Source organism: Seriola dumerili, unplaced genomic scaffold (assembly GCF_002260705.1).
Source record: "Seriola dumerili isolate Sdu_G_001 unplaced genomic scaffold, Sdu_1.0 BDQW01000003.1, whole genome shotgun sequence".
NCBI classification, from domain to species: domain Eukaryota; kingdom Metazoa; phylum Chordata; class Actinopteri; order Carangiformes; family Carangidae; genus Seriola; species Seriola dumerili.
This window is the reverse complement of record NW_019174258.1, coordinates 10,273,875-10,301,329: the sequence shown is the minus strand read 5'-3', so window position 1 is coordinate 10,301,329 and position 27,455 is coordinate 10,273,875. Positions and strand designations below refer to the sequence as shown.

Genomic DNA, 27,455 nt, shown 5'->3' with positions numbered 1-27,455 from the left:
ACGGCCTCCCTTTCTTTTTGTTCACTAGCCAACACTGTTCACTTTCACTAACACACTGGAGGGACTAGACATGAATGGTATTACAAAAAAAATATCACAGAACATTTTCTAGGACAGCTGAAATGCTCTCAACCATTGGGAAGCAGGTGATGGGATATGCAGGGAGATAATGAAAATGGATTTAATTTGTTTTCTATGCCAACGTGTTATGAGGCATTCAGCACACATGCAGTGTTTGATTCATACTTGTTAAGACATAGAGATAAAAAAATTAAAAAAATATTCTAACTTTTATAGCTGACTGCAGGGATGTTAAAACTTTAGAGGTTCCATATTGTATAAAGAGAAATTTCCATGTCTTTTTTGATTATAAAGCAGGTTTAGGTTCTGTATTAATACTGTGACAGTATCAGAGCGCTCAGTGCAGGCAGAAATGCACACAGCCTATATGTAGAAATGGAGCTTTAAAACGAGCTGTCAGGACAGGACTGTAACTTTGTGATGTCACAACAAAGGAGCCTCAAGCCCAGCCCACCTGGTTATACCTGCAATCTGCTTTATTTTTATTTGATCACTCAGAAAACAGGCAGCCACCACCACCATCAGTTCACTGACCTGTTGTAACTAGAGCTCCAGAGAGAAGCCTGAGAGAGGAGACAACATTGAGATGGTTTTTGGTTCTTAAAACTACAAATACATCTTCTTATGGATATCAAAACTTCAAATAAAACACTGCAAAAGTGTAAAAATATGGGACATTTAAGGAGTTCTGAAACAAAGAAGGATGAAAGTTCCACATCGTAACCATAGTTACTGTAACACAGAAACAGCCTCACTGCTGCAGACCATGCAGAGTTCATTTCTTTTTGATCTTGATTCTGAAGTTTCAATCTTAGTTTTAGCCAATTTTTTGTCATTTGATTTTTGTTAGTTTGAGTCTAACAAAGTGATTTTTGTCAAGCATTTCAAATTTTCATGTCATAATTTTTGGATATTTTGATGCTACAGCTGTCACTATCTTTGTTATATACAGTTACCGTGGTTACAGGTGTCCTTCTTGTCTATTGTGAGGTTAGTGGAAAAGGCACTGTTTACATGTACCCACACAAAAATATATCAGACTGACCCTCCAGACTCTCTCTCTCTCTCTCTTTCTCTCTCCCTCTCTCTCTCTCTGCCGTTCATGCTCGCCTAGCATCACCACAGCTAGCTGTGCTCTCCACTGCAGAGCAGCCAAGCATTCAGCAGCTAGACTCACTCACTCACTGAAATACTGTTCACTGCCTGAGTTTAACTCAGGAGGAAAGATAAACTGTTGGATAATGTAATGATATTTCTTCAGCAAACATCTAGAAGAGGATTTAGGTGGTTGACTGCTGACATTAAATCTTGAACTTACTTATTCCTTCTGAAAGCAACGTTACATCCACATCCACAGCACCTGACTATCTGACATTAGCTTACCCTTTTTAATTGTTGACATGGTAGCCTGCAAGTTTCCTTCCAACAGCCGGCAGATCACTGACAGAGACAGAACATTTTGAATGCAATGTAATGTATGTGTGTAATGGTTAAATTAACTTTTACTGATTAGGAACTACTGTGTGCGATGCATGTGAGTAGCTGAATAAGATGTTACATACAACAATCTGTCTTTTACATTCTTTAGTTTTCATATTTGTTGACATTAAATATTTTTTTGGTTTCCAGTTTAGTTTCAGTTCTGTTTTTGTCCTGAAAACTTGTTCGCCTCTGGCTATTTTTCATCATAGCTCATTGACAAAATCAAGACTGGGAACCGTGGACTGAACAGCGGCTTTAGCCTCTAACATTCTTAATATGCTCAATGGAGTAAAGCCTGATACTTATAGCACCAGCTGTGTCCAAGAGAGGGATTAACCACACCCATAGCCAGCCCAGTAACAGTGTGAGAGGCTTGAAAGTTTGAAGGAGCAGAAAGTATGCATGGGTCTCAGTGCATGGCCCCATTTCTACTCCTGAGGGGAGCAACAGTTGCCGACAGTTACCTTGAAGGTCTGCTGAGGTTGAAGTTGAGGACAGACTCAGGATCCAGATATGTCACCATCACAATATATTTTCTCCCCACTATCCCCTGTTGGGAGTGAAAAAAAATAAAGAATTGCGCACTGTCGTGGACCTTGAGAAACACTGAAGTTCTTACTTTAACTGATGGTTCAGTCAGGGCACAGTGCTGCTGCAGAACACTTGATGAGGTAAAAATCATGTGAGCCAAAAGAACAGTCACCTGCTTTACCAGAGTTATTGCAAAAGTGCTGTCATCATGGACAAGAATATGATCACTATTTAATTAAGGAAATGATTTCCAAAGTACTGAACATTAATCAGTAACCGTCTCCATGATCCATTCTCTTTCTAACCAAGACTACCTTACTGGATATTATTGAAACATTCCTTTATTCTGTATTGCAGTCTTTTCATAATAGAAATAGTTTCATTTCAGAACAAAATACATTTCATTAGGAACTGTCGTCATAAGAAATGTTTTGAAAATATATTACACTTTACTGCTTGATAAAGACACATATATACAGTAAACCACATCCATTTGACTGGCATAATTTTCATTTGCTTGAAACTAAAAACAAACAATTCTTTGATGTGTATTATACATGAACATCAAACACAGACTCAGCTCCATTTCCTCTCCGACAAAGAAGTGTTCTCTTTCTTTTCATAAAATGGGAAATGTTATGTCATTTCTTGGCATATACATCTGTTTGGAAGTAGAGTACAAAGGCACTGTCTTTAAAATGAAGTGTTGTTTGATCATAATGAGATGTTTGTGTCGAGCTGTGACAGTTGCAGTGATTTGGTTTTTATCTTTTGTTTTATTATTTCAGATATCATATTTCAGAAGTTGATTGAAAATGTATACTCTTCTTTCAGCCCTACTGCAGTAGTTACACACAGGGAACTGTTCACTACGACTTCTCTTTCACCCTCACTCTTCAATCAATGTGTGGTCAATATCATCAATATGTTAAGAAGGTTCTTCACTCCTGAAAAATCTTTGGGCTCTAAGTTTATGACTCAAGGTGAATGGCCCAAACAACAGTCAAGTCCACTGTCATTTATTATCATTGGGTGTATTCATGGCTGGGGAGATTCAGTATGACAAGTCAGAAAAATACCAACCTGCTGCTGGTAAACACCACTTAGCCTCACTTAATAATGTGCGCCTGCTTGTGCAAACAGACCCCCGGCTCTCCACAATCTTTGGGCATCTTGAGAGAAATTAAAATGTATGAAATATTTTAGGTTTTACACAACATCCCAGCACTGAGACTGTTCTTATTAGAGAAACAGGCGACAACTGCTACGCTGCTCTCAACAAATCCTCCAACCAAAACGTCCATATCGGTCACTTATCATGTACCAGACCTTTGCTGTCATGGTAACAAAACATAACATAAACATGGGGATAACGTGAAAGGTCACAATCAGAGGACACGGTGGCCTTTTGTAGCCATATAGACTGCAAAGGCGGAAACGAAATGCCCAATGGAGGGTTTTTGCTTCAAGTCACCATGTGCCCGCTGTTACCGTTGCGTTGCAAAGCGCGGCTCCTGACGCATAGCAGCCTTGACAGATTCTAGGTTTTAACCATTGTGCTCTTAGCTGTTGAACTGAGCTGAAACCCAATACTTACATTTAAAAGTGTAATCCTTGGGCTCTGTCAGTGTTGTTTGCTGCCATATTATTTTCATTATTGGGTTAGGTTGGGCCACAAAGGATCCACCCGTTGCAGCCTTTGTTGCCCAGGAAAAGAAGGTTGTTTTTAATGGTGATGAACACTGTCATTCCTGGTAAATTATGGGGTACCCCAGGGGTTTATACTAGGACGAATGTCTTTCTTGTTGTACCTTTTGTTTTGAGAGTCACAGTTGCGAGATCATCCAATTTTACTCAGATTATTTAAGAAATATTGATCTATTCCAGAGTTGAGCTTTAGACTGCTTTGGACAGCTGTTATGGTCTCCTAACAGTCATAAATCAGAAAATAATTCACCAATTCAAAATTGCACAGAGGAGGGAGCCAAAGTCAAAAACCAAAATGAGAAAAAAGAGAAGAGACCATATTACTTCTCTTTTAATGCTGTTACACTGGCTGGATTGTTTTTATGGTGCTTCTAAAATGCATTTCTATTTAATCTCATTAATTACTGTGTTGTATTGGTTTATACAATTTGTATAAATTCAGCACTAAATACTATGTTGGTTTTTACTTTGTTGATCTTAAATCACGGTTTGTGTCTTTTTGTTATTTCCTGTCTCAGTCTTTAATTCTCACTGTGTTATGTGGTTTTGTTGCCCATGTTTTGGTAATAAATAAGATAGACACACTCAACTTATAGTAAGAGTGGAAGTAGACAAAGTGAAATGTCCACAGCATTCTCTCAGTACGGATGTTTGTGTCGCATAGTCTCAGGTTAATAATATAAAGCGAGCTGCTGAAACCAGCCACTCGCTTGAGGCCAGGAAAACAAGGACAGTCTTTTCAAATCTCTGAAATCAACACTGACACGAGTGCATGCTTTTCACACTTTGCTGACTCTGTATACAATTGCCATTCTTTGCACTCGACCTTTGGGCATAAATCTGAATGCTAGTTTATGCACTTTCAAAAATATCACCGATAACCAGAAACAACAGCCAGAGGTTTACCTGACCCCAATATCTTGTACAAAAGTAATGTGATGAAACTGAGGGATGATAGCTGAAAAGATGGAAATGGAAGTGAAAAACTAGGATGATTTCCTGTGATAAGGTTACATTCTGTGGTTTTGTGCCATGACATGGTCAAACTCTGTAAAGCAGAATGGAGGGATAACATCTTTAAATGTCTCAGCTCCCCAACTTGCATTAAATGCTTTCATGACTCTGAAAGTTTAGGATGAAAACTGAGTCAACTGCATAGCAATCACTTCAGTCCTCTCATGCAATGAAAGATGGATTTCATTCTGGAAAAATATATAGACAAAGATAAACCTTACCAGCAATGTAGCTAAAATATGATTTTCTCAGCAATCAGCATCCACTCAATAGATGTAATAAAGGCTCTAATTGTTTATTTACAAACCAATGTAGAAGCAGTAGAGATGTCATACTTTTCTAGGATTAAGGAACAAGATGGTGATACAACAGGTACTGGCTTTGTACCAGCTCAGTGACCAAAGTCCCTATAATCCCAGTAAAGAACGCCCTCATGAGTATTGTGGCTTCAATACAATGGATAGCAGTGCGTGTGTACTGATTAAAAAGTTTTCCTCAAAGTAGAGTATACTCATAGGGATTAAAATGGTGGCCAGCAAAAGCAGCCTCCTGGTTTGCACTTGAGTTGGCATGGCAACTGTGCAGCCAGCAAAACAATAGAATATACAGTGCATTAATAAGATTGAAATGTATGCATATGGAGCAGTATAAAGATTTTTACAGAATATTGCATCCCTCTTTTTTCCACATTTCATCAGATTTCTGGTGAAATAGCTCCTGCAGGATAAAACTCAGCACTTGTTATTAACTTCACTGAGCTCAGAGAATACAACATCCTCATTAGGCAACAACAATGAACATGGCCACGTGCACAGAGATCACTTCCCCCATCACTTAGACACATTGTATCTACAACATGTACAACATGTGCATAATATTTGTATTATATCATTTGTTCAAGCTATACTCTCATTGGGCAGGGGTTGTTATGACTATTGCACTTAACTGAAGTAATAAACTCATCCATCTGGTGAAATGGACTTTTGAGTACAGTCATCACAGGGTGAAGCGAGACATAAGTATAAAAAAGTAGATGCATCTTCTCTCTCTCCTCTGCATCAAAGGTTGCCTGTTCGTGATAATAATGCTTATGCATTGAGATATCCATTCTTGCACATTTTTAATGGCACTTTCTATTCAGTGGGTATCTTTGCCTGCATGGTTTCCTTTCAGAATGACCTAAAGAACATTCAAATGGAAATTAAATGTTGTCAATAAAAAAAGCTGAATAAATGGGTTTCAGGGTGGCCTAATGGTTTGACATATCCATCACTAATTTAATTGGTGCAAAAGCAAATGCTGTGATGTTGTCCACTTTCATATAGCAAAGTGGACAGCATATAACTAACTTGCATTTATAAAAGTGATGGTTGAGGTGCTTGATTATGACTGACTGAGCTGCGTTCAAAGCCGTTGTAAAAAATCTCTATAAACAAACACCTGTTACCACATTAAATCAAAATTATTACTGCATCAGTGATGGGACAGAAATGTGAATCGTCACTGCAATCCTACTGGTGCCCAAATAAAACAAGAGAATGATGCTGGAGCAATATCCCTGCTTCTGTCCAGAGTCACATACCCCTTCACCAGCCAAGAGGAGTGCTAATATGATTGAACACTACATCAACAGCTGCACAATAAATGGCGATATCCAGATAAACATTAATAATCACCCCAGTCCTTATGCATGCTTTCCACTGCGTCTCTGTGTTGCTTGGCAACCATTCTGATAAATGTCGCTTAAGAACTCCATTGCTTAGCAGGAGAGTGATTATTTGTTATCAATAAATTATTGCATTTTTTGTTGCTGTGTGTTTATTTTATGAAACCTTGCCAGGTGTATGAAATAACCATTTTATATGAGCAATAAGCCACAGGAGGCTGTGGTTTACAGTGGGTTGAGAACAGCTGAGGGTGTTGTTAGGCATGACGTGGAATCACTGCCTCTTGGGGCTTACTGCGTTATACTGCAGTACAAGTTTTCTTGTACGAGATTAATTCCAATTCTTTATATCCAAAGAAAAAAACATTTGTACAGATTTAATAAAAGGAAGAGACAGCTTTAACCTGAGGTAAATTCTATGAAAAGAGATTATTATATATGACATACCTAGAGAGTTTCAGTGAAAGTTTTGAAGCAGAAAAAAAAATTCCTATTCCTATTCCTCCTCTGGGTGGAGCACTGTTATAACTGTAATGCAGCAGCAAATCCTGTTGAACTGATTAAAGCCAAAAAGCAAAGTTTCAGGTCTGATCATGTTCATCTCTGTCATTTATCATTGGTATAAACAAGTTGGCATTAAAACAGGAATCACTGTCTATACAGGCATAACGCCACGAAACCTCACATTTGTTATTTGACACTCAATCACAGCTTATTTATAACCTCTGGCTTTAGCACAGGGCGCGCTGTGCAAGTGGAGTTCTTGACATGACTGAAACTGAGCCGAATATATTTTCCGAGATGACAACACATGGTACTCACCGAAGTTCATTTGCATATTAATTTGAAGACAGATGCTACTTGGTCTTCCTGCTGTATGAACAGAGCTGAGAGTTGGTGTGCACTCATGCCAGTCCAGCTGGAATAGTGTTTACTATACTGTATCCTTACAAACACAACACAGATTTCTTTATTTGGAGGAATTAGCTGTTAGCCCGGCTTGTTTTCATGTTGAATCTCTGAACAGCTTTAATTCGTCAGACTTCATGGGTTTTTCTTTCTAATGAAAATATACTGAGGTGTTGGGTTTCAGTAAATAACATACAGTGGCATATTTAGTCCTCCTGCGAGTCTGTAGCCTAGAGTGAACTGCTGTGCTGCTGATGCACACACTGAGACCACCTAATACTGATACAAACATTATAATCATGTTCAAAATGACAGGATTCTGTCTTGTGTTCATTTCAGGCAATATTTTTTTTCTGCATATCAAGAACTACTACTATGATCCGAGGCACAGCTGATTTTGGATGGTCATTTTCATTATATGTATATCCAGCATCCATCAGATTCAGTTCAGAGCAGCAAGTATTAAGATCATTTACTTGAGTAACAGTAGAAATTTTAATGTTGTAAATGTTTTATTTAAAGTATTGATATCCATTAGAAGATACGTTTGTGGTTTTAAGTACCAAAAACCATCTCAGTGTAGTTTTACATCTCCTCTTTCAGGCTTCTCTCTGGAGCTCTAGCAACAGCAGGATGGTGAGCCAATCAGAAGAGAGAGACATGGCTGATAGCCCTGACTGCTTTGTTGTGACATAACAAAGTTACAGAAGTCCTGATGGCTTGTTTTAAGGCTCAGTTTCTGAATACAGGCTGTGTGCATTTCTCTGTGGACTGAGCGTTTTGATACTTTCACTGTATTAATACAGAACCTAGACCTGCTTTATAATTAAAAGAAAAAGACATGGAAGTCTCATATTCTACAATATGGGACCTTTAAAATGTCAAAAAAAAGTAACAATTCCGAAAAATTGACCCTGTGAATCTTATACTATGATAAATTATATTAGTGAATTATTACGGTAATGGATTAATCTGTTAGTAGAATTTTATTGTACTTTGAGGTGTAGCATCATATTTTAGAAGGTGATAATGTGTTTTGTATGTGAAATCTTAATCTGGAATATACCTAATTTAAATTATCAAAGAAATGTAGTGAAGTAAAAATACAAGTAAAAAGTACCATAAAAAGAAGATACTCAAATATTTGTACTTAACTACAGTATTTCAGTAAATATTATATTTATATATTTGTTATATCTCACCATTGCCATTCACTATTGCCATTTACTACAGTACAAATTCTGCCTTGCAGTATTGACGCAGAGTTGAAATGCCTGTTTTTCTCACTCTACTTTTGTCCATGTCTTGCCCCCCCCCTCTTCCTCCCATTTCCCGTTCTCTTTGATTTTTTCCAGAACTTATTGCATTAGCATCTGACTGTGCCACATCATGCTGTGGATGAAGTGGAAGATGGTGGTGGACTCCCTGCGTGGACGGAGAAGGAGGCTGCCCTGTTCCCTCTGGTTCCTCCTGCTGTTCGCTGCTGGAGGTCTGGTTCTCTTCATCCACCAGCAGGATCTGTCAGAGATGGTCCAGCAACAAGGCCCAGGTTAGTCTCTACTTGCCCTAGAATGGCATATTGTAAGGTTCACCTTACAATGATACGTGTACCGATGCTTTCCCAGATGGCACAGATATTTTGTTACAATATTTTAACTTTTTAATTCAGGCCCATTTTTTGTGTACCTGAACATATCCTCTGCAGGATGGAAAAGTCCTTAAAAAGCTCTGAGACTAAAAACTTCAGTTTTTTCCTTATTGATCTAACACATTTCAGCAGAAAATGCAAAAACACACGATAAACACTTGATAATTGTACAACTACAACAAAATCTTCATCTTCTACAGCTGCAGCACAGCCCTCCAGCGAGGAGCAAGTGTTTTCCCTCTCAGCAAAGGCAGAAAAGAGTCAGGACAGGGTAAATTAATGTCACAGAGCAGACACAACACATGTGGTGAATGCCCTACACCCAGACAGCCCAGAAGAATGTCCATGAGTTAGGCTCGATAGTTAATCACCATAATTTTTATATTTATATAATTAACAGCTGTGCTTCTTAAAGTTTAAGTTTTACCTTTTGTTACACAAAACAGTTCACATTTGTTTTGTTACATTGCTGATGTCTAATACAAACAGTCATTTTTAACTAATAGATGTCTTCACTCCTCAACAGACAAGCTACCTAAAAAGATTTGAGGGATTTGAAAGGATTTGGATTCGATAAGCAGATTCGAAATTGGTTTCAGATACGATAAAATGCCTAACCCCAACCCTTCCCTCAGCCGTGGCTGCTCTGTTGCAAGTCTCTATCATCGCAGCTAAACAGATAGATCAATAGATACATACATACATACACACATACAAGCAGAGCTAGTTAATCCACTTCTCCACGCTGGGTTCAGAGTCACTGCTGCAGAGGCTGATTGGCAGACTGTAGCTGTGATTCTGACTCCAGTCATGGGACAATACACCTTTGGCCGCTGCTCTTGCTGACTGTGGCTGTAGCCATGGTTCTGCTTTGATTGTTATGATCATGGTTGTGACACACACACTACGTGCAGGGTTTGTGAGTGTGTGCAGGGAGATGACATGGTTGTGCTGACTGAGTGTTGTATTGAAGCTAGTGTACGCCTGAACTCCTGCGGTGTATTGGTAACGCATCTGTCATATCTGAAAGAAGCAGCACATATTCAAATCCCATGTGGCTTAACAATGCTTTCTTGGCTAATATTGATAATAAAGTAACCACAGTACAGCTACTGTAGCCATATGCATAGCACCAGAGATTCAACCACATATGGAACCATAGCCACATCCACAATAACCATATCCACAGCCACATCTTTAACCACCACAGCCAGGTAGAGCAGCTACAGCCCACATCATCTCTCCTTTCTAAAGTAACCTATCTGCAAAGTGTTTCCTTATGTCTATTATAACAAAAAAAACTAAACATTATGAAAACCCCCACAAAACTTAAGGAGGTACTAAAGCCTAAAGGATTTTTTGCGATGCACACATAATCACATAAAGTTTTGTTGGCTTATGAGGTTGATGCAAATAAATTCATATTGTGTGTAAAAACAGCTAACAGTGACAGGGTGTGGAGGTCGGTTTCAACTGGTGGCCCTTCCCACTGTGTTAGCAGTCACTGCGCCAAGCAAAAGAAGCGGAACTGGCAAATCGTAACATTGGTTTGTGTCTCTCACGCATAGCTGCTGATGTTAGCATTAGCAAGGCAGATATTCTTCTGCAGTGGCATTTAACACAACATTTGATCATGTGAACCGTGATAAACAGCAGGGCTACGGCTATGCACTGACACTCCTCCACAGACACACACAATGGAAAGCCTCTCGTAGCAGAGCTGCTTGCTCAGCTACAGCACAGGTATCCGACTCTCTCATAGGGACATAAATATGCTTCTATAGTAACTGTCAAAGCTCTGTCAGACTCCTTGTCTTAACAGTGGTGAAAAGTAAAGTGCGACAGTAGCTTTTCATGGCTGGTTAGCTCCGACTCCACAGTCCATGTCCATATATACACTGAACGGTTGTCAATCCTTCTCCGCCGTGACCCCTGACAGTCTCTTACAGTCATTGCTCCCTCACTCCTCACTCCCTCTTGTTGACTCTGATCTGAGATTATGCCTTTATCTTATAGTTGCAAAACGTACAGTATATATACATTTAGCAAAATAATCCATAGTCATAAGAAAACACACAATTACACAGAAACAATTAAACTAATGTATGCACACAAAAACAGAAGTACAAAAAATGTCTGTAGACACACACATGCATTCATGCACACACACACACACACACACACACAGACAGACATAAACATTGGTGAGCCAGTGAATGGATGGCAATGAATAGCAATGCACATGTTAGCACACCTAGGCCTTCTGTAGGTGCATATAAGCACATGCATAACTTACTGAAAATATACAAGCAGACAGGTAATGCATATGCATGCATAAAAGCAGTCATACAACACAAGAAATTACAGCACACATAGATGCACAAATGCACATGCTGGATGCACACACACACACACACACACACACACACACACACACACACACACACACACATGCATGCATGAAAGTGATAGCAGTACATCGCATTGAATCTTCTGCAAGTAATACACTGACTATGTATAATTACCTCACACAACCCCACCTCACATAACCCAAACTGTCACTTTAACAACCAAAGAAAAAGTGAAAAAAATGCATATGTGTGTGTGTGTGTGTGTGTGTGTGTTTAGATATTCTTTAGTGTGTGCTGAATCCATGTTTAATCAGAGAACATTTGTTCCATGAATGCTTCCCTTTCATGTCAGCTCAGTGGCCTCGTGGTCAGAGTTTCCACCGTGATAGAGAGAGGTTGCGTACATTCAATTTCCAAATGAGTCAAACCTTTGTCCTCATAAAGCGACGTGATGTGCTTCTGCTTGGCTCTCAGCATTAAGGAGATTGGGGTTTAAGCAGCCGTGATGGACGAGTGTCCTAAGCATGTAAAACTAAGCTGCTTCGTGTCTCAGAAACAAGAGATCAGCTGCTTGTTTATGCAGCTCTTTGGCTTGTTCTACATTTCCACCTACACGAGAACAGCATTAGCTGCTTGTTGCTGCTGTTGTTGGACCAGCCCCTGACAATGACTTCTAGTATTTTTATTTGTAGCCATCACTGGTGATATTCACCTCATTTTGATTTCAGAAATTACACTTTTTTTCATGTAGTCTGTTTGGATAAAACTCTTTAACAACCTTAATGAAGTTCACAGGAAATTTTATTTTATGAACGTTTTTACCTGTGATAAATCACTGAGCGAGGAAACGAGGGCCTTGTGATGGGCTTGTGATGATCAAAGAACAAGCTGATGAACTGGTCCAGCTGGCTCTCTAGAGATAAAACCCTCATCAGCACAGTCAGAGAAGCTGCAATCCGCTGAGTATCGCCACTACAGTGTGTCAACAGCACTGTGAATCATTATGAATATCAGAGCAGTGTCACACTCCACAGCAATAAGAGCCACTTAGCCAGAGTGGAATCCCTCCAACCCTCTAATATTCCCCTGATTGTCAGATGCTTTCAGACGCGGTGTCAGGTGAAAAAAAGGCCATTCACGGTGATCCAGCCACGTAGAACACACAGCAGCGCACACACAAGGCAGACACACACGTTACGTACAGTTATACACCATCACAACCACTATTTAATATTCATGACAAATATCCGACCAAGACCCGTAAGAAGTTGTAAGTAGCTGGTTCATGCATTTGAGGATAACACCAACTTGATCTTTTCATATTTACAATTTTCATGTGTAACGAGAAGCAGATGCAGCTGAAGATCAGGTATGAAAGCCTGAGCTGCTATGCTAGTGGACAACATCTGCAAGGGGGGGGGGGGGGTTTCAATAAAAGCACAGATCATCGTCAGCAGTGCCAAGGGAGACTTTCAATTTTAACCTGAAATCTCCACCGAGCTTGTGACGTTCTTTCTTTTTGTGCTTTATTTACACTGATAAAATGGAAGTAAAAGGACGATGAACCTGTTTGCCTAAACTTTGGCCACCCCTGTGGACCCTGGGAGGGAAAGTAAAGATGGAGGAAATGTGCTGGACATTTCCGCTGAAGTCTGTGACTTTTCTCTGGCCCCTGTTGTGTCCATCAACACACATTTTCATAGTTTTGGTTATAATTTCAGTTATGATAATGTGGTGCTCAACAAAGGGTTTGCTGAGATCTGGAAACACAGTGACATCACAGCAGCTGAGTCCAGTCAAACAAGCAAACAGGTTAATTTTACCTTCTATCTTAACCATCTCAACTTGATCTAATTTTACTGAATTTTATTTCCAGGAAAAAAATTAAAGTGAGTCCCTCATTGCACAGCAGAGCTTTGTGCATACACAGCTTTGGCAGGAGGACAAACTTACACCATGATGTTTTCAACAGACTGGGAAGTAATTTTACTGCTCACCTGCGTTTGGCTAATTTGGGCGTTGTATGCAATCTGCATAATAGTTTGCCTGCTGGTGTTTCTTACGCCCTTTGACATGTTTTTAGCTGTGTAATCTGATCTAAATCATATTCATTTTAATTAAATGGAATCTGGAGCCGAGTGATTCCCCAGTTGTGGCTTTAGAGGTAATTGGTAAGCGCTGCAGTATCAGATATGTTACACTCACTGTTGATTGTAATAAACTGTGAATAAGGTACAGGCATGTGGCATTTTATCTGGATTTTATATCAAGCACTCTAATTGTTGCAAGATCTGTGCTGTATTCAAACTGACTGATGAGTGATTGAGAGTATAATTAATGGTTTGTCACTGACACTTCATTTTAACACTCTCAGCTTGCATTTATACACAGTATTTAACTTTTCAGAGATGATTTATTACCCACTAATGTCATTGTAAACACTTTATAAGGACAATTTTAACTGTTAATGTCTGTAACTCCTCCTATGATGCATTCATAACAGGTCGATAAACAGTTATTGAATGTTTGATAGCACAGTATAACATATTTGTGATTATAATTTCATGTAGTTTTAAATACATTTATGTTACTCGGCCAATATGTACATATATTAAAATAGTTATTCATACATTTATATAAAAAAACTACAAGCCACATATTATAAACAATTGTTAATTTCTGTTAATTCTTGATTATGCACTTTGAAATTGTACAAAGCAATTATAAGAATATTTTATTTAAATTTTCATATTTGTGAACCCTAATGAAGCATTTGTGAATTATATATTAACATTTTAAATAATTTCCAACACTATGAAGTGAGCATATAAGCATCTCATTTGAGAGATCTTCTCATTTAATGTTGCACATTTGGACAACAATGAAAAAGATGATGTATGTTTTTCAGAAGAACCCGAGTTTGTGTGGGATTTCTATTTGAAAATTTTAGTTACTGCATGATGTAAATAGGTCTTCATCTTTTGAGGCCATCCACATTTTCCACTCCCACACGCTGCTTTCGGTGTGCGTTAAGCAAAACTTCTATGTCAAGTTTAAGAGTTATAAGATGGCTGATAGAATAAAAAACTAGAGGAGGCACTGAAAAAGCCTTGATGCCTTTCTGTTTCCTCCGGTTAATGATATCTCTTTGTGGCAGCTACATTGTTGTTTTTATAATGTAGGTATTTAGTATTTGTTTAAACACACTGAATACACTTGCATCAGGAAATGTTTCTCATAAAAATAGAGCTGTAGAAGACGTCAGAACATCGACAGAAAGACGCAGCGTGGATTATATAAACTACAATATACAATCACACACTCCCTCGAGCTTTGACTTCCAGGCAGTGTTTCACTCCAAGCCAATTCCAACTGTTCTAATCTCACAAAGTTTTACTGTAAGTGAACCAGTTCACACCTCTTACTGAACATCAAACTAACTGAATCATGCAGCGTGTTGGGAGCTTGACATAGAAACTGCCTGACCCCTTGAACTCAGGACTGAATATACTCCAGAGAAACCCTATGGCAACATTTATCTTAACTGCCATAGCAATCTGCACAAACTGACTATCAGAGGGATCTTTCATCAGGCTCTCACACTGATCTACGCGTATGTTGAAGTAATTATTCTAATGCTGCATGTTTCTGTGAATTGCATGGCGCTGCAAATTGGAAACTGATTTTATTATTCATATACTGTATATAAAATTAGACAATTATATTTTTTACAAACTTGCATTAACTCATTAAGAAGAAAGCAAGCTGAGATGTTATTTAATCAGCAGAGAGGATGTGGATGTTTGGATTTTAACATTGCATTTAATTTGGATTCAGTTTTAATGTCTAGCAACTTCTTCAGGTGCTGATAATCCAGGTCTCTCCTGGAAATGAACATAAAGAGATTTTGACGGGGAATTTCTCAGATCACTGCAACTTTTTTTCTGATACTTACAGTAATTAATGAGGCATCCTATGCAGTTATGCATACATAGATTTAAATCACATATCACAATTTTTTTTGCCTTATTTTAATAAAAATATTTATTGAATTTTCGTCAGTCCTCCTCTGAGTATATGAAGTGTTTCATATGGTTTAAAATGGAAATACATTTTGCTTAAAGAGGATTATATAACACACTGTCTAATTAATTCATTTTTTCAGTTAAGCCTTAAATTCATTCTGCTCCTTAAAGTATTTGTTTTTATCAAATAATTTTGTTTGTATAAAGGTCATAATCCTTGCTTAGCTCAGTGTTTTCTTTGAGATTGTGAATTTGTTGATTTCCTTCTTGGCTTCATTTTATGTCACATAAGGACTAAAGTTTTTTTGTTTTTTTGTTTTTTTTAAGGTTTGCTTACTGTTCCAGAAACAAAATATTACACAAATTGAAATCTTGACCAAATAGATGAAAGAAAGATGAAAACTCAGGGGATCACCAAAGTTACTATACTTCATTCTGCAGGGACATGGATTCCTGTGCCTTATTTAATGGAAATCCATCCAAGAATTGAAATATCCCACTCAAAACCAAAACTTTCAACCTTGAGAGGCTTTGCAGAAAAAATCTTAATATGACAAAAGTTGTTAGGATTCATAGGATCATTAGGAGCCGTAGTTACCTGTATCAGACTCATTTATTTGTCAAGATTTAGAATTTATAAACTTAATTTAGAACTTGTGAAATAGTAAAAGTATATGTAAAATACATTTAAATCATTATTTATAGTTTTAAAGGAATAATATTGTAGTTAAAAAGTATATTAACAGTAGGCCTATAGATATACTTTTGAATAATGTAGTAATAGTACGTTGTTTTGTAGTGTTGAATGTCATTTTTGTCCTTCAGGCCAGCCAAGCTAAACATTTAATTTAAACTTGTACTTGTGCAAAGCAGTCACCGACACGGTTCAATCATTGCTGTGACAGTGGCACTTACAGCCAGGCAATGCCCTCTAACAACTGTAGTAATTATCAGTCAGTCAGGAGCAAAGAAGAAAGACAGGTGAAATTATTTTTTAAATGATGATGTCGTCCGGTCATTAGTGGCTTCAGATCAGAAAACGCTTGCTCTGGAGAGCATGGGCCAACTACATGGTTTGTCATTTAATCTCCTACCAACAATCTTTTCCTAAACTTAACCAGCAGTTTTTTCAGACCACACTCAAACTCTTTTAGTTGCTTAGTAACCAAACCTCGACCATAACATTGGTAGATTAGAAAAAAAAGAGGAAAATAAACCCAATTAGTCATTTCTGACAGTTATCTTTTGGATCTGATCACATTTGTGCGTCATATTGGAAGGCAATGACAAACAACCTGTTTTATCGTTGGAGGACTTGATGTTCACAAAGAAACAGTCAGACAGTTCTCTAGTTGCTTGAAATCAGCATTCTATTTCCATTGATGTTTGTTCATTTGTATTTTGCTGTGCTTTAAGAAATAACCGTTAACTGGGAAATTCTGCTTCATTGTTGTGGTGTGACAGTGAGCTCAGGGCTTACAGACCATAGTGCTACTAATAATGCTATTTACCTAAAACCCATGACACTTTATCATTAGTCTTCAATATATTAATTTATGTCATAATGAGATAAGTTGATGAGAAAACGGTTTTGTCTTGTCACTGCAGAGTTTTGAGGAAGTGAAACATCAGAGAAAGCGTTGCTTTTATTTAATGGCAGCTGAGTCAACAGGAGGTGGTTGGGGTGGATGCCGGATGTACAAAGAGCACAAATGTCACACCAGAGACCAGGACTCATGTAGTTAGGGTTGGGCAATAAAAGCATTAAGATTAGGGAAAGATTCTGGTTTTGGTTTTAATACAGAAAAAATTCACAGTGACTTCAAAACCATGATGCAGTCTCGCCACATACAGTATATGTCGGCAAAGAACAGGCTGTGGTCTGCTTGAATTATGTGTCAACTTTTCAAGGCAGCAGAGAACATTTGAAGTCTATCAGAGCACCCTGTATGTTGGTTATGATGCCGGGTTGTCCAAGTATGTGTGAGAAGCAATGGCAGCCGAGAAGAGCTACCCACCACAGAGACCCCTAATAACTGCCTCCCACAAAACAAACTGGTATAAATGATTTTCTCTACCATGAACTCGCCAGTTTCCCACACCTCTGGATAATTGGGACAAATGTGGAGGACCTAATGGATCTGCATTAGTCTTCATTCTACTGGTCAGTAAATATTATATTGGTTTTGAGAAAGAGAGACTGAACAAGCTCCTCAAGATGGAGCAACGTGAGCACAATGACATTTTCCAAAGGGCCTTTCGTGACTCATTCTCCAACCTCACCTTGGCACAGATACACTTCTGAGAATGGCTGGAAAGCAACTGTCCGCATGTTCTCTTCTTCCTAAGTGGTGATGATGATGTCTTTGCCAACCCAGACAATAGGGTCAAATCTCTCCAAAGCCTTAAGGACAATGATGGAAGCAAGCACCTCTGATTGGCCATCTGATCCAATATATGGGGTCCATCAACACAGAGCAAGTATTTTTATTCCAGTATAGGTGCATGAGTCAGATTCATACCCCCCGGATTGTGGTGGTGGGGGCTTCCGGTTGTCTGGCTACACAGCTTTGGTCATATACAAGATGTCTCAGTCTATTACTATTCATCCCATTGATAATGTTTACATGAGAATGTACCTGGCCAAGGCAGAACTAAATCCTGATTCTCATATAGATGCCAAGATTTCCCTCTATAGCAAAGTACATGAATATGACCCTTGTACACAGATTCCCTCCAGCTCACATTGATCCAGTGTGGCAGAGAATATATGACCCTGATCTGATATGTGGTACCTAGAAGTACGGTAACTTACAGGTGGCAGCAGAGCTTGTCGGTGCTAATATTAGGAACACTTGTAGAATTTAATGCAACCCAGGACAACAACAACAACAGATCTGCCATAAATTGTACCTCTGTAAATCTTAAGCTTAGAGACTTTAAATCATCTTTATGTTTATTATTGAGTTTGTAGTTTGTAGTGGTGTTGCATTATAACAAAAAGTACTGTATGAATGCAAAATATCAGGGACATCCCATAATGCTTTAGATTACTTTAATTATTAAGCACATATTGGGTATCAATAAAATACTGGGTCTCCATGGCCTATAAACATAACGAAAAAAGGCTTTAGGTAATAAGGGGTAACAACAGTGTGTAAATTACTAAGTACCTATTTAACAATTACAGGGTATAGCAATATTGTTACTGGATAACAACACAGGAAATCCAGGGTAACAGTGCCAATATGGCAATGGAATTAGTTCAGGTATCATATATTTCAAAGTGATGATATACAAAAGAATCTGTCTTGGAACTTACATTGTAAACATTATTTATCAATACTCATCAATAATTATCAATATGGTATACAGTACACTGTTGTTGTGTGGGAACAATACATTAAGCTAGTCTTGGAGAGAGCTGTGTACCTTTACAACTGTAGCTGTAGCTATAAAATAGTTATGTATCTATGTATAATGTCTGTGCATGTGTTTTTAAAATTATGCTGAAGTACTGGGGAACAATGTGACATCCATCTATTGATTAAAACTGATGTTAGAGAAGAATCTAAACCAGTGTTGTTGTTGATGTCCTGTCATATCATTCTATCATAAACAATTAAGGATCTGAATACTGAGCATTAAGCTTTATTGCGGTTTACTGAACAACTTGCGGTGTGAACAGTAGTGTGGCAAGCACAAGAGACTCAAGCTAAAGTAATGGCCTTCAGTATTTAGCGACAGTAGAGCTACCACCACAATAAATCACTGAAAGTGTGGGAAAAAGCTCTCTTACTCTAGTGTTAGTCCTGGGTATGTAGGCTGTAAAATAAAACCATCCCTTTTTTTTTTCAAGGTAATCGCAAAGTAATCGTTGGGTAAACAGCCTATTATATGCAGAATTATTCATTATGGTATAATTACACAGTACACCACAATATGCTATTAACCAGAAAACAAAATATGTCCATGTGTTAAATGTTAAAGCAGAAGTGTACACAGTATGTGGAATATAGAGAATCTGTGTGTTGTCAGAAAATTGAATAAATGCTGAAAATGAAGGAAATAGCAGCATTTCTGTGATTATTTCTCTGTCTTTTGATTACCAGCCATTTTTCAAGCATACAGTGTATGTCTTAGGATAAGTTTTGCAGCCTAAGCACATCCTTTTATCTAGCCTGCTATTTCACTATTTGAGTATTAGTAAGAATTCTAGTTTACTAAATCATGCATGAGAGACTGTTTGCTGTACACAGAACACAGTGGCTACACAGTCTTCCCAGCCCCTTTGCTAAAGCACAATGAGCAAGCAGTATCTGTGCCTTAAGCTATGGTGCTTCACCCCAGCAGAAGCTCATATCTAATAGAGCCGAGTTATAATACATTGGGTGTCAGCTTTTATCTGCCTCCCCCTCCCTCTCCACCTCTTTATTTGGCTAGCAGTGCGCTTGAGAGCTTTGTATCCCAGGGTTTAGATATCCAGCACAATGGTAGCTGAGAAAACTGCAGTTTAACTGGCAACAGTCTCCCCCTGATCTCTCCCAAGTAATTGTTTAAGGACAATTGGCGAAACGGCAATCGGTTTCTCAGGGAGAGGAGACACCTGAAGAGCGAGCAGCTCAGATAAATTGTCTGCACAAATTTACACCTGCAGGCATTTTTCAGATGAGTATGGGAGTGAGGACCAACTGCTCTGGTGAGTGGAAGGTCCGTGTGTGTCCCCATCACATACCCCAAAACACAGTAATCCATAAATGGAGGAGAAGAGGCAAAGTAGTTGCCCCATTTCAATGTGTTGGTGAGCAAGTGCCCTGATAACACACCATTTGTTAAGTGCTTTTAACAGAAGCATTTGGCACTGCTGGCCTCAGCTGGCTTTGGCGAGGGGGTCTACACAACACACAAACCATACTTTCTATTCATCTTAATCTTTTATTTTATTTCAAATTATTGTAACATGATATGTATATAGTGTAGTATACATTGAAAAGTAAAACCTGAGCACTTTGGACAGGGATCTTGGATTATGTTGCACCTCACTCACCTCTGAGATAAGCAACCTGCGGGTCACAAACACAACCTGACAGCAGTAGCTTGTCAAAACATGTTGGTTTAAATGGAAAAAAACTGTTCTGATGTTTTGATGGCTCTCAGTTGATATTTTTAAATAAAATATGCCACTAATTAAAGAAATTAGTTTTGCATGCTTTTTTCACTCACCCCGCTATGCTGCTACACCCATCAGCATCCAGCTGCAGCGTGCAGGTGTCAACAGCTCAGAGTGTCGAGCAGCTGTAAATTACACTGGCGAAAGCTACAGCGGCCTATTCAGCACGAAAGTGCCGTAACACCTACCTAATGTAATTAGAAACAAGGATGTTAAAATAGAATTGTGTTCTCTAATTGCAGATCCCAGCAACAACTGGTAGAAGATTCCAGACACGTGATTGTGTTATATCATATTCTCATATTATAGTTTTTTTGAAAAAAAGTTTTTTGTTGTCAAGCTAAGTGACAGGAGCCGTGCTTTGCGATGTAATGGTGAGGTCCGGGCACAGCTGATGACACACTGCGAAAATCATGTGGAGATCAAAATAGAGCTAAATATAGAGGGGATATTGGACTGTTATCTGTTGGAGTGTAGATAGTAGTGATGTGTGATACCACTGATTTCCTTTCCGATCCGATACCAAGTAATACCAAGGCGATACGATGCAATACGATGCGATACGATATGATGCGATGCGATATGATGCGATGCGATGCGATGCGATGCGATGCGATACGATACGATGCGATGCAATGCGATGCGATACGATGTGATGCGATGTGATGCGATACGATACAATGCGATACAATACGAGGCGAGGCGATACTTTGTACAAAAGCTTAATATTTTCAGAAGGGAAATAATAAGTAGGCTGTAACTATTCCAAATAAGACATCAGACTACTCTTTCTTATTTTTTAAAAAAGAAAATAATTAAATTACATTCAGTGCACCATTTAGCACTTTCAAAAGATCAAAAGAAGATGTCCTACAGACCAAGAAACTTTAAAGTTGAATGTTATTTGACACTTCAGCATCTGAATCAGGCTCCCTTGAAAATGCTTACCACAACCTTTTTACAAAACATTCCAGATTCACATTTTTTGTCTGAAGAAGTTCCACACACGACTTTGTTTGCGCTCAGCCATCTTCAGTGTCAACACTGTTCAGTGGCTCATGTACTTATAGAGCCGTAGTTCATATGACTATGGCAGGTGGAAGGAAAAGTAGTTCCTATCAACCAGGTATTATTTAGACCAAATCCCGGTGATAGCGTTGTTACTTTTCTACTGTGTCCCTGTTGATGATAAAAGACACATTTACCCCGAAATTACTGAGTTAAGGTATCGATCTTTTAGTGTGAGAATCGATCCTTGAACCGAAACGTTTGGAACCGGAAGTATCGATATTTCAGTATCAATCTGCAGGCTATTGTTTGCTAGGTCATCATCCCTATTTAAGGGGTCCTTATATGTCAGTGTTGTTTACACCTTGTTTCTGCTGCCTCTAGGTGGGCAAAAAAATGTATCTTTGAAGGTTTGATGAAACTTGAAGTGTCTTGGCTTTGTTTGTTTTCACAGTTAAGTTTGGCAAGGTGGGTGTTGAAAAAAAAATCTAGCAAAGAAAATATCATTAATACCCTTGATTTATTTTCCTACTTGAAGTGGCTGAGAGGTACTGTAACTGTAGAGGGAGGCGTTGGCATAGTTAAAGGCCAAGGTCTGAAAATGTCAGTCTCCATTGACTTTGTATGAATGAAGTGAAAAAAAACCTTTCATCAACACTTCTTCCCTTTGAATGCCATAATACATTTAATCCTATGATATAGCCCAGTCAAGTCTACTACTGCTGCTGTTACTAAGAAGAAGTAAAGGGTCCATATTCATGCATGGCATGCTTCCCCTCCATTTATGCTACTGTATAAAGTAAGATGGCAGGTGCAGAGGAAATAAACCTCTGAAGTAATGTGCCTTCAAGCAGTTTTAATAAACAGTATAAGCTGACATGCAGATAAAACATGCACATGCAGGAATTGGGAGATACTGGGGAAAGCACAGAGGAGGTGGAGGTAAAGTGATCAAGATAAACAACAACTTTAGGTGCACAGAAGCTTGTTGTTTTGACTGTAATTCTGTCAAGTTTATTGTGAAATACTATTTTTTTGTACATGCAGGCCATTTAGTTTAGAGTAAATAGAATAAAATTAATCATGTGGCTATTGGCCCCATCCAAGTCCTCATCCCTCTATCTCTCTCCACATGGGTCCTGCCAGGAAATGGGCATATTGTTTCATGCTCAAAGGTAAAATTTGATCTCTCTGTCAGAGGTCCAGTAATCCCTTAAGCCTTGTCTGTTTGCAAAGTCCAATTTAGCTGTCTCTTAATGTAATTAAATTGTGCTGATGACCCTCAGAGCACAGTGGAACTGCACCATATTTGAATGCAAATCCTCCACTGGATGTTTGTGGGGAAAACTGGATGTTACTTTATCCTGACTTTCCTTTTTTTTTTCATTTGTGTGTGTAAAGCTCCTTCAACAAAGCCTGTTTGTGTTGTGTTGGCACTATCCCTTCCATTCCTCTCAGAGTAGGAAGATCATTGGAAAGCAATACTTGGCAAAGCCTACTCCATCACAGTGATTTTATACAACCTTAAGTACAATATGCCCCCAGAAAACAAGGGGTACTCTGTCTCTTCAGCATAAGTACATCAACATACCTTGACTGGAATGTTAAAGCAGTGCAAGCTAAGCTTTGCCATCCTGCTCGGTGTTGGGATCACATGGCATTTGGCATGAGACATGCGTATTCCAGTAACTATTACAGCAACTGCTGTTCCACATTCAGTGCCGCCTTCCCCTGTTCACCTCAGGGAGCAGAGGAAACCTTGCCGGGGGCCCCTGGGATACCCTGAAAAGTAGAAAAAAAGAAAAACAGACTATTTTCATGCATGGGTATCAGGTGGCTGCATCACGTCTCTCCAGCCTCCTCTAGACCTGGGCCATGTCAATTGGATTTAAAATGGAGCCGCTCAGAGGCAGTGCAAGGTCATGTGGTTTTCCATTAACATTAATGCCCGGGGTTATGCCAAGGGAGCCTTGCAACATAATCTGTTTTCCCTGCCATCTGATCCATCTGTGTGCACTTTTATACATTTATAGATAGCTTTAAGAAATTCTTGTTGTTTGAACAAGAAATCTGATTTTACATAAACTGTAAAATGAAAGTTGAAGAAAAACACTTACGTTTTTTTGCAAAAAAACAAAAAAGAATAAATAAAAGAATAAATAAATAGAAAAGAATGGAACTATTGTTTTTCACTTTTCAGACATGAATTACATTAAGGCAGATCCGAGGCTTAGGAGTTACTTCACAGAACTGTTCTTCACTCTCAACAACTTTAAAACAGCTGATCTTTGCTATCCATAAAAGTATGAAATATTAAACACAGATCCGAAAGCAACTATACAGTGTGAGGGTTGTTGACTGAAACAAACAAATAAAATAAAAAAATAAAAACATATGCCGTGCTCTTTCTTTCAACTCAGCAGTATTGAAGATGCATCTTTTGAGCCACTGACAAGCAGGCCGGGTTAGGGCTCCTACTGAGGTGCAGAGCACGGCTTGGCCATCCTGCTGGTGGAGGGGGGGGGCTGGGGGGGGGGGGGGGGGGGGCTTGGAGGTTGCCCTTTTCCATAATGCCATGCTGGGTAACATTAAAAACTCCAAAGGAAATAAAACAGAACAAGACTAGAGCACCAGGTGGATCCAACAGTGAGGCTGATTTTTGAAAATGTCTTTGAAGACTGTAATTACAGATGCTGCCTCTCAGTGCTGTCAGTCTGTCCCATGCTATGTCACTGCAAGAACCGCAGCTGAGGCTCAATACACTCTGTGACTGTCAACACAAAAGGTTTCATCTTCATTAAGACAGTTTCATAAACATTGACAGAAAATCATAGAAATAGGCACAAAAAGAGGCCATAAGTTCACCGTGATAATCTTCCACCGTATTCCAATGTTCTGTCCATATCTGATTGTTTTGGATGGAGCCTGTATCCAATAGCAATACAAACTAATAGTGATTTCAAAAAGACATCTGGGAAGATGTCACATCTGCTTTTGTGCTCTTTGTACCTCTCCCTCTTGTCCTGAATGCATATCAGTTACAGTGTGTGCCTTTAACTTCTGACTGACTGGACACACCAAAATGCCAGCTGAGACACAGTCGGCAGGACGCCTCTCCTTTACAATGCATTACAACTGTGTTCCTTCGTAATTGTTAGAGCGGGTCGGCCTCTACGCCAGCGCTGATTAAACTCAGAGCTTGGCTTCTTGCTCACTTATGACATCGCCCTCGCTGTCACTGTCCCGAGTTTTTCTCTGTCCAACACTGAATTTTCTGGTGTCTCTGGGAACAAGACGCCAGCCCGTGGGAGTACTAATTAATAAGGACTGGAGTGGTCATCAAAAACTTGCTTGATAACAGCAACAGTGACTGACTGTTGCAGAGCCGAATCTGACATGTCTACTCTGGATACCAGCAAACTGAGAGAAAAATACTTTTCAGTCTTTTGACTTTTAGCCCAAAACTGAGAGAGTAACAGAAGTTCTTATTACGTAAACTAATTAGTTTTCAGTCGAATAGGTTTAAATCACACAGCATCAATGGGTGGAGTGGTTCACTACACAGCCTTGGGTATACAGTAACTGTTGCTGGATAAAATGTACATAGTGTAAGACATTACCTACAACATGCATATATAGTTTATAACAATTTGCTCTTTTTTATTTATCCGGTTAAACATGAATAGACTGTACTATTGCCTGTCAGATAGTCTGAGAAAAAAAATATACAGTTCACTTCCTTCAACAATACTGGAAGAAGTAAGAAAACATCATCACTTCTTGTTCTCTGCAGTATGCAATGTCCGGTTCATAAACTCCAGTATGGAGGAGGTTGTACCAGCAGCCTTGACTTTGTCTCCAGTCATATAGTTTGATTAGATGCTTCTTTACACCTGCTTAGACATGAAATCTTACACAGCAGCCTTGGGTGTAATCACTCCACTTAACAGTTTCTCTTTTTCTCTGCTCAGGCCTGCTGTCGCTAAGGTTTAAATGTGGCACAAGGTGTGATATAGCTTTTGTTATGAAGCCCCCCCCCCCCCGCACTCTGTTATCACCACAGGTGCAAAGTGTGGTAGACTATTTCATTTGAATTTACCTGAAAGTTGGCGCAGAAACCATCTACCACTATGTTTCTTTCAGCCTGACAGAAAGAAACTTTGTAGAATTAATGTCATCGGACAGCACTGACGTGTTGCATAAGCAGTATGATTTTTCTAATGTCACTGCCTGTGTATGAGTCTGTTTATATTAAACGTGATGTTCCTGTCAGAAGGCTTGTCTTCACCACTGCACACACACCAGAAAGCAGAAAGCTTGAAGTTTCACCAACCAAAAGACGCTTGTGAGTTTGAGCTTTGCAGCCATTTTCCAGTAGTGGCTCACCATACATAGACACGATTACAAAGAGAGAGATGGAGCAGGGAGAGAGAGGACTTATATAACCACAGTTCTCACCAAGGAGACAGCTTGTGGTTTCAAAAGCAAAGCAGTGATAATAAATGCCAATGTTCAAGGTGCTCAAGTTATCATTTGCTCAGCAAGGAAAAAATCATACAAGATTGGCTACTGTTAGCACAACAAGAAGTATGTTTCATTAAAGGTGAATTAATATCTGAGTGTAAGAACGAACAGATCAGTAAGGCATGCGAGGTGCAAAATCTGTCCGTCTTGTGAGCTCCTTGAAACACAATAATGAGTTTACCTGTGCCTCTTGAATACCACTTCATTTAATTATCTGCTCATAGACAGACGGCGTTAAGATTTCTGCCTGCAAGATATTTGAGCCACAAATATGTCTATCTAGTGCACCATTAACAGACAGCTGTTAGGAGCGCTGGATAAAAAGGCAGATCCGACCAGCTGCCATGTCAAGGTCAAAATGTAACATAAGAAATTTTGTGTTTTCTTTGTAGAACCTTGGCATCTGGATCTGCAGTTTCCAATAAAAACATTGAGGTCTCCACACTCTCTCTGTATAGTTTGTTCCTGGAGCCTAATGTTTGTGCAGTAGCTTCGGTGACGGAAAACATTTTTTACTCTGAAAAAATCTGTGTGACTTACAATATTATAAAAGACCCAATGCTGTTCTCCGCCCCTATTATGGTCATGGATATTATTCTGAGGGGATTCCACATGATTGTTCCCAAAGGACAATCCCTGCCTTAGGAGCTTGTGATCCGTCCCTGCAGACTGAAGCCAGCCATGCCCATTATCAAATCAGACTTGAACCCATCCCCTGTCTGCCGGGGAGACATGTTGAATGATATCATTGTGCACTGCTGATGCTTCCTTCACTGTAATCCCCCTACAAAGTGAAGGCACTCTTAGAGGAAGATGAAAAGAGCGGAGGAGAGAGTGGCCTATTCACCGTCTGTGTCACTGCAGAGGGCACAAGGAGGGAAGTCGGTGGAATCAGTGGCCTGAGCCGACGACTCCCTCGGCCCTCCCCCAGCCAGAAAGAAAAAAAGATTAAGCCCTCCTGCTATCCAGAGTGATAACAAGCTGTCAACTCCTAAAATTAATCGCTGACTCCGGGAGGAAGTGGTGTGTCAGGTGGAGTGGGCCGCCAGCTGGATGCTTATCTCCTGAATAGGTGTGTCATTGATGGAGAGAGCTGTGGCCCTGCTGGCAGATACACAAAAGCCACCTCTGTCTGCCACCAAACAAAGAGGTCTGCATGTGCAAAGGAATCCATACTGAGCCAATTCTCGACATATTTATATACATACAGCGGGGTCCAAAAGTCTGAGACCACTTCCCCGTTCGCATGAATGGGAAAGTGGTCTCACACTTTTGGACCCACTGATATATCCCCTCTAGACCTCGTCACTCCCTTTGATGTGAGCCATCCTCCTCTCTT

General features: G+C 39.3%; 1 long non-coding RNA gene across 1 annotated transcript in view; it reads left to right on the top strand.

Moving 5' to 3' along the window:
• The window catches only part of LOC111221594, a 153,626-nt gene that overhangs the window by 31,018 nt on the left and 95,153 nt on the right, over positions 1-27,455 (top strand). Inside the window, exon 2 of the long non-coding RNA XR_002665097.1 lies at positions 8,746-8,939. This is a non-coding gene — a long non-coding RNA (uncharacterized LOC111221594). The remainder of the gene's footprint in view (positions 1-8,745; positions 8,940-27,455) is intronic.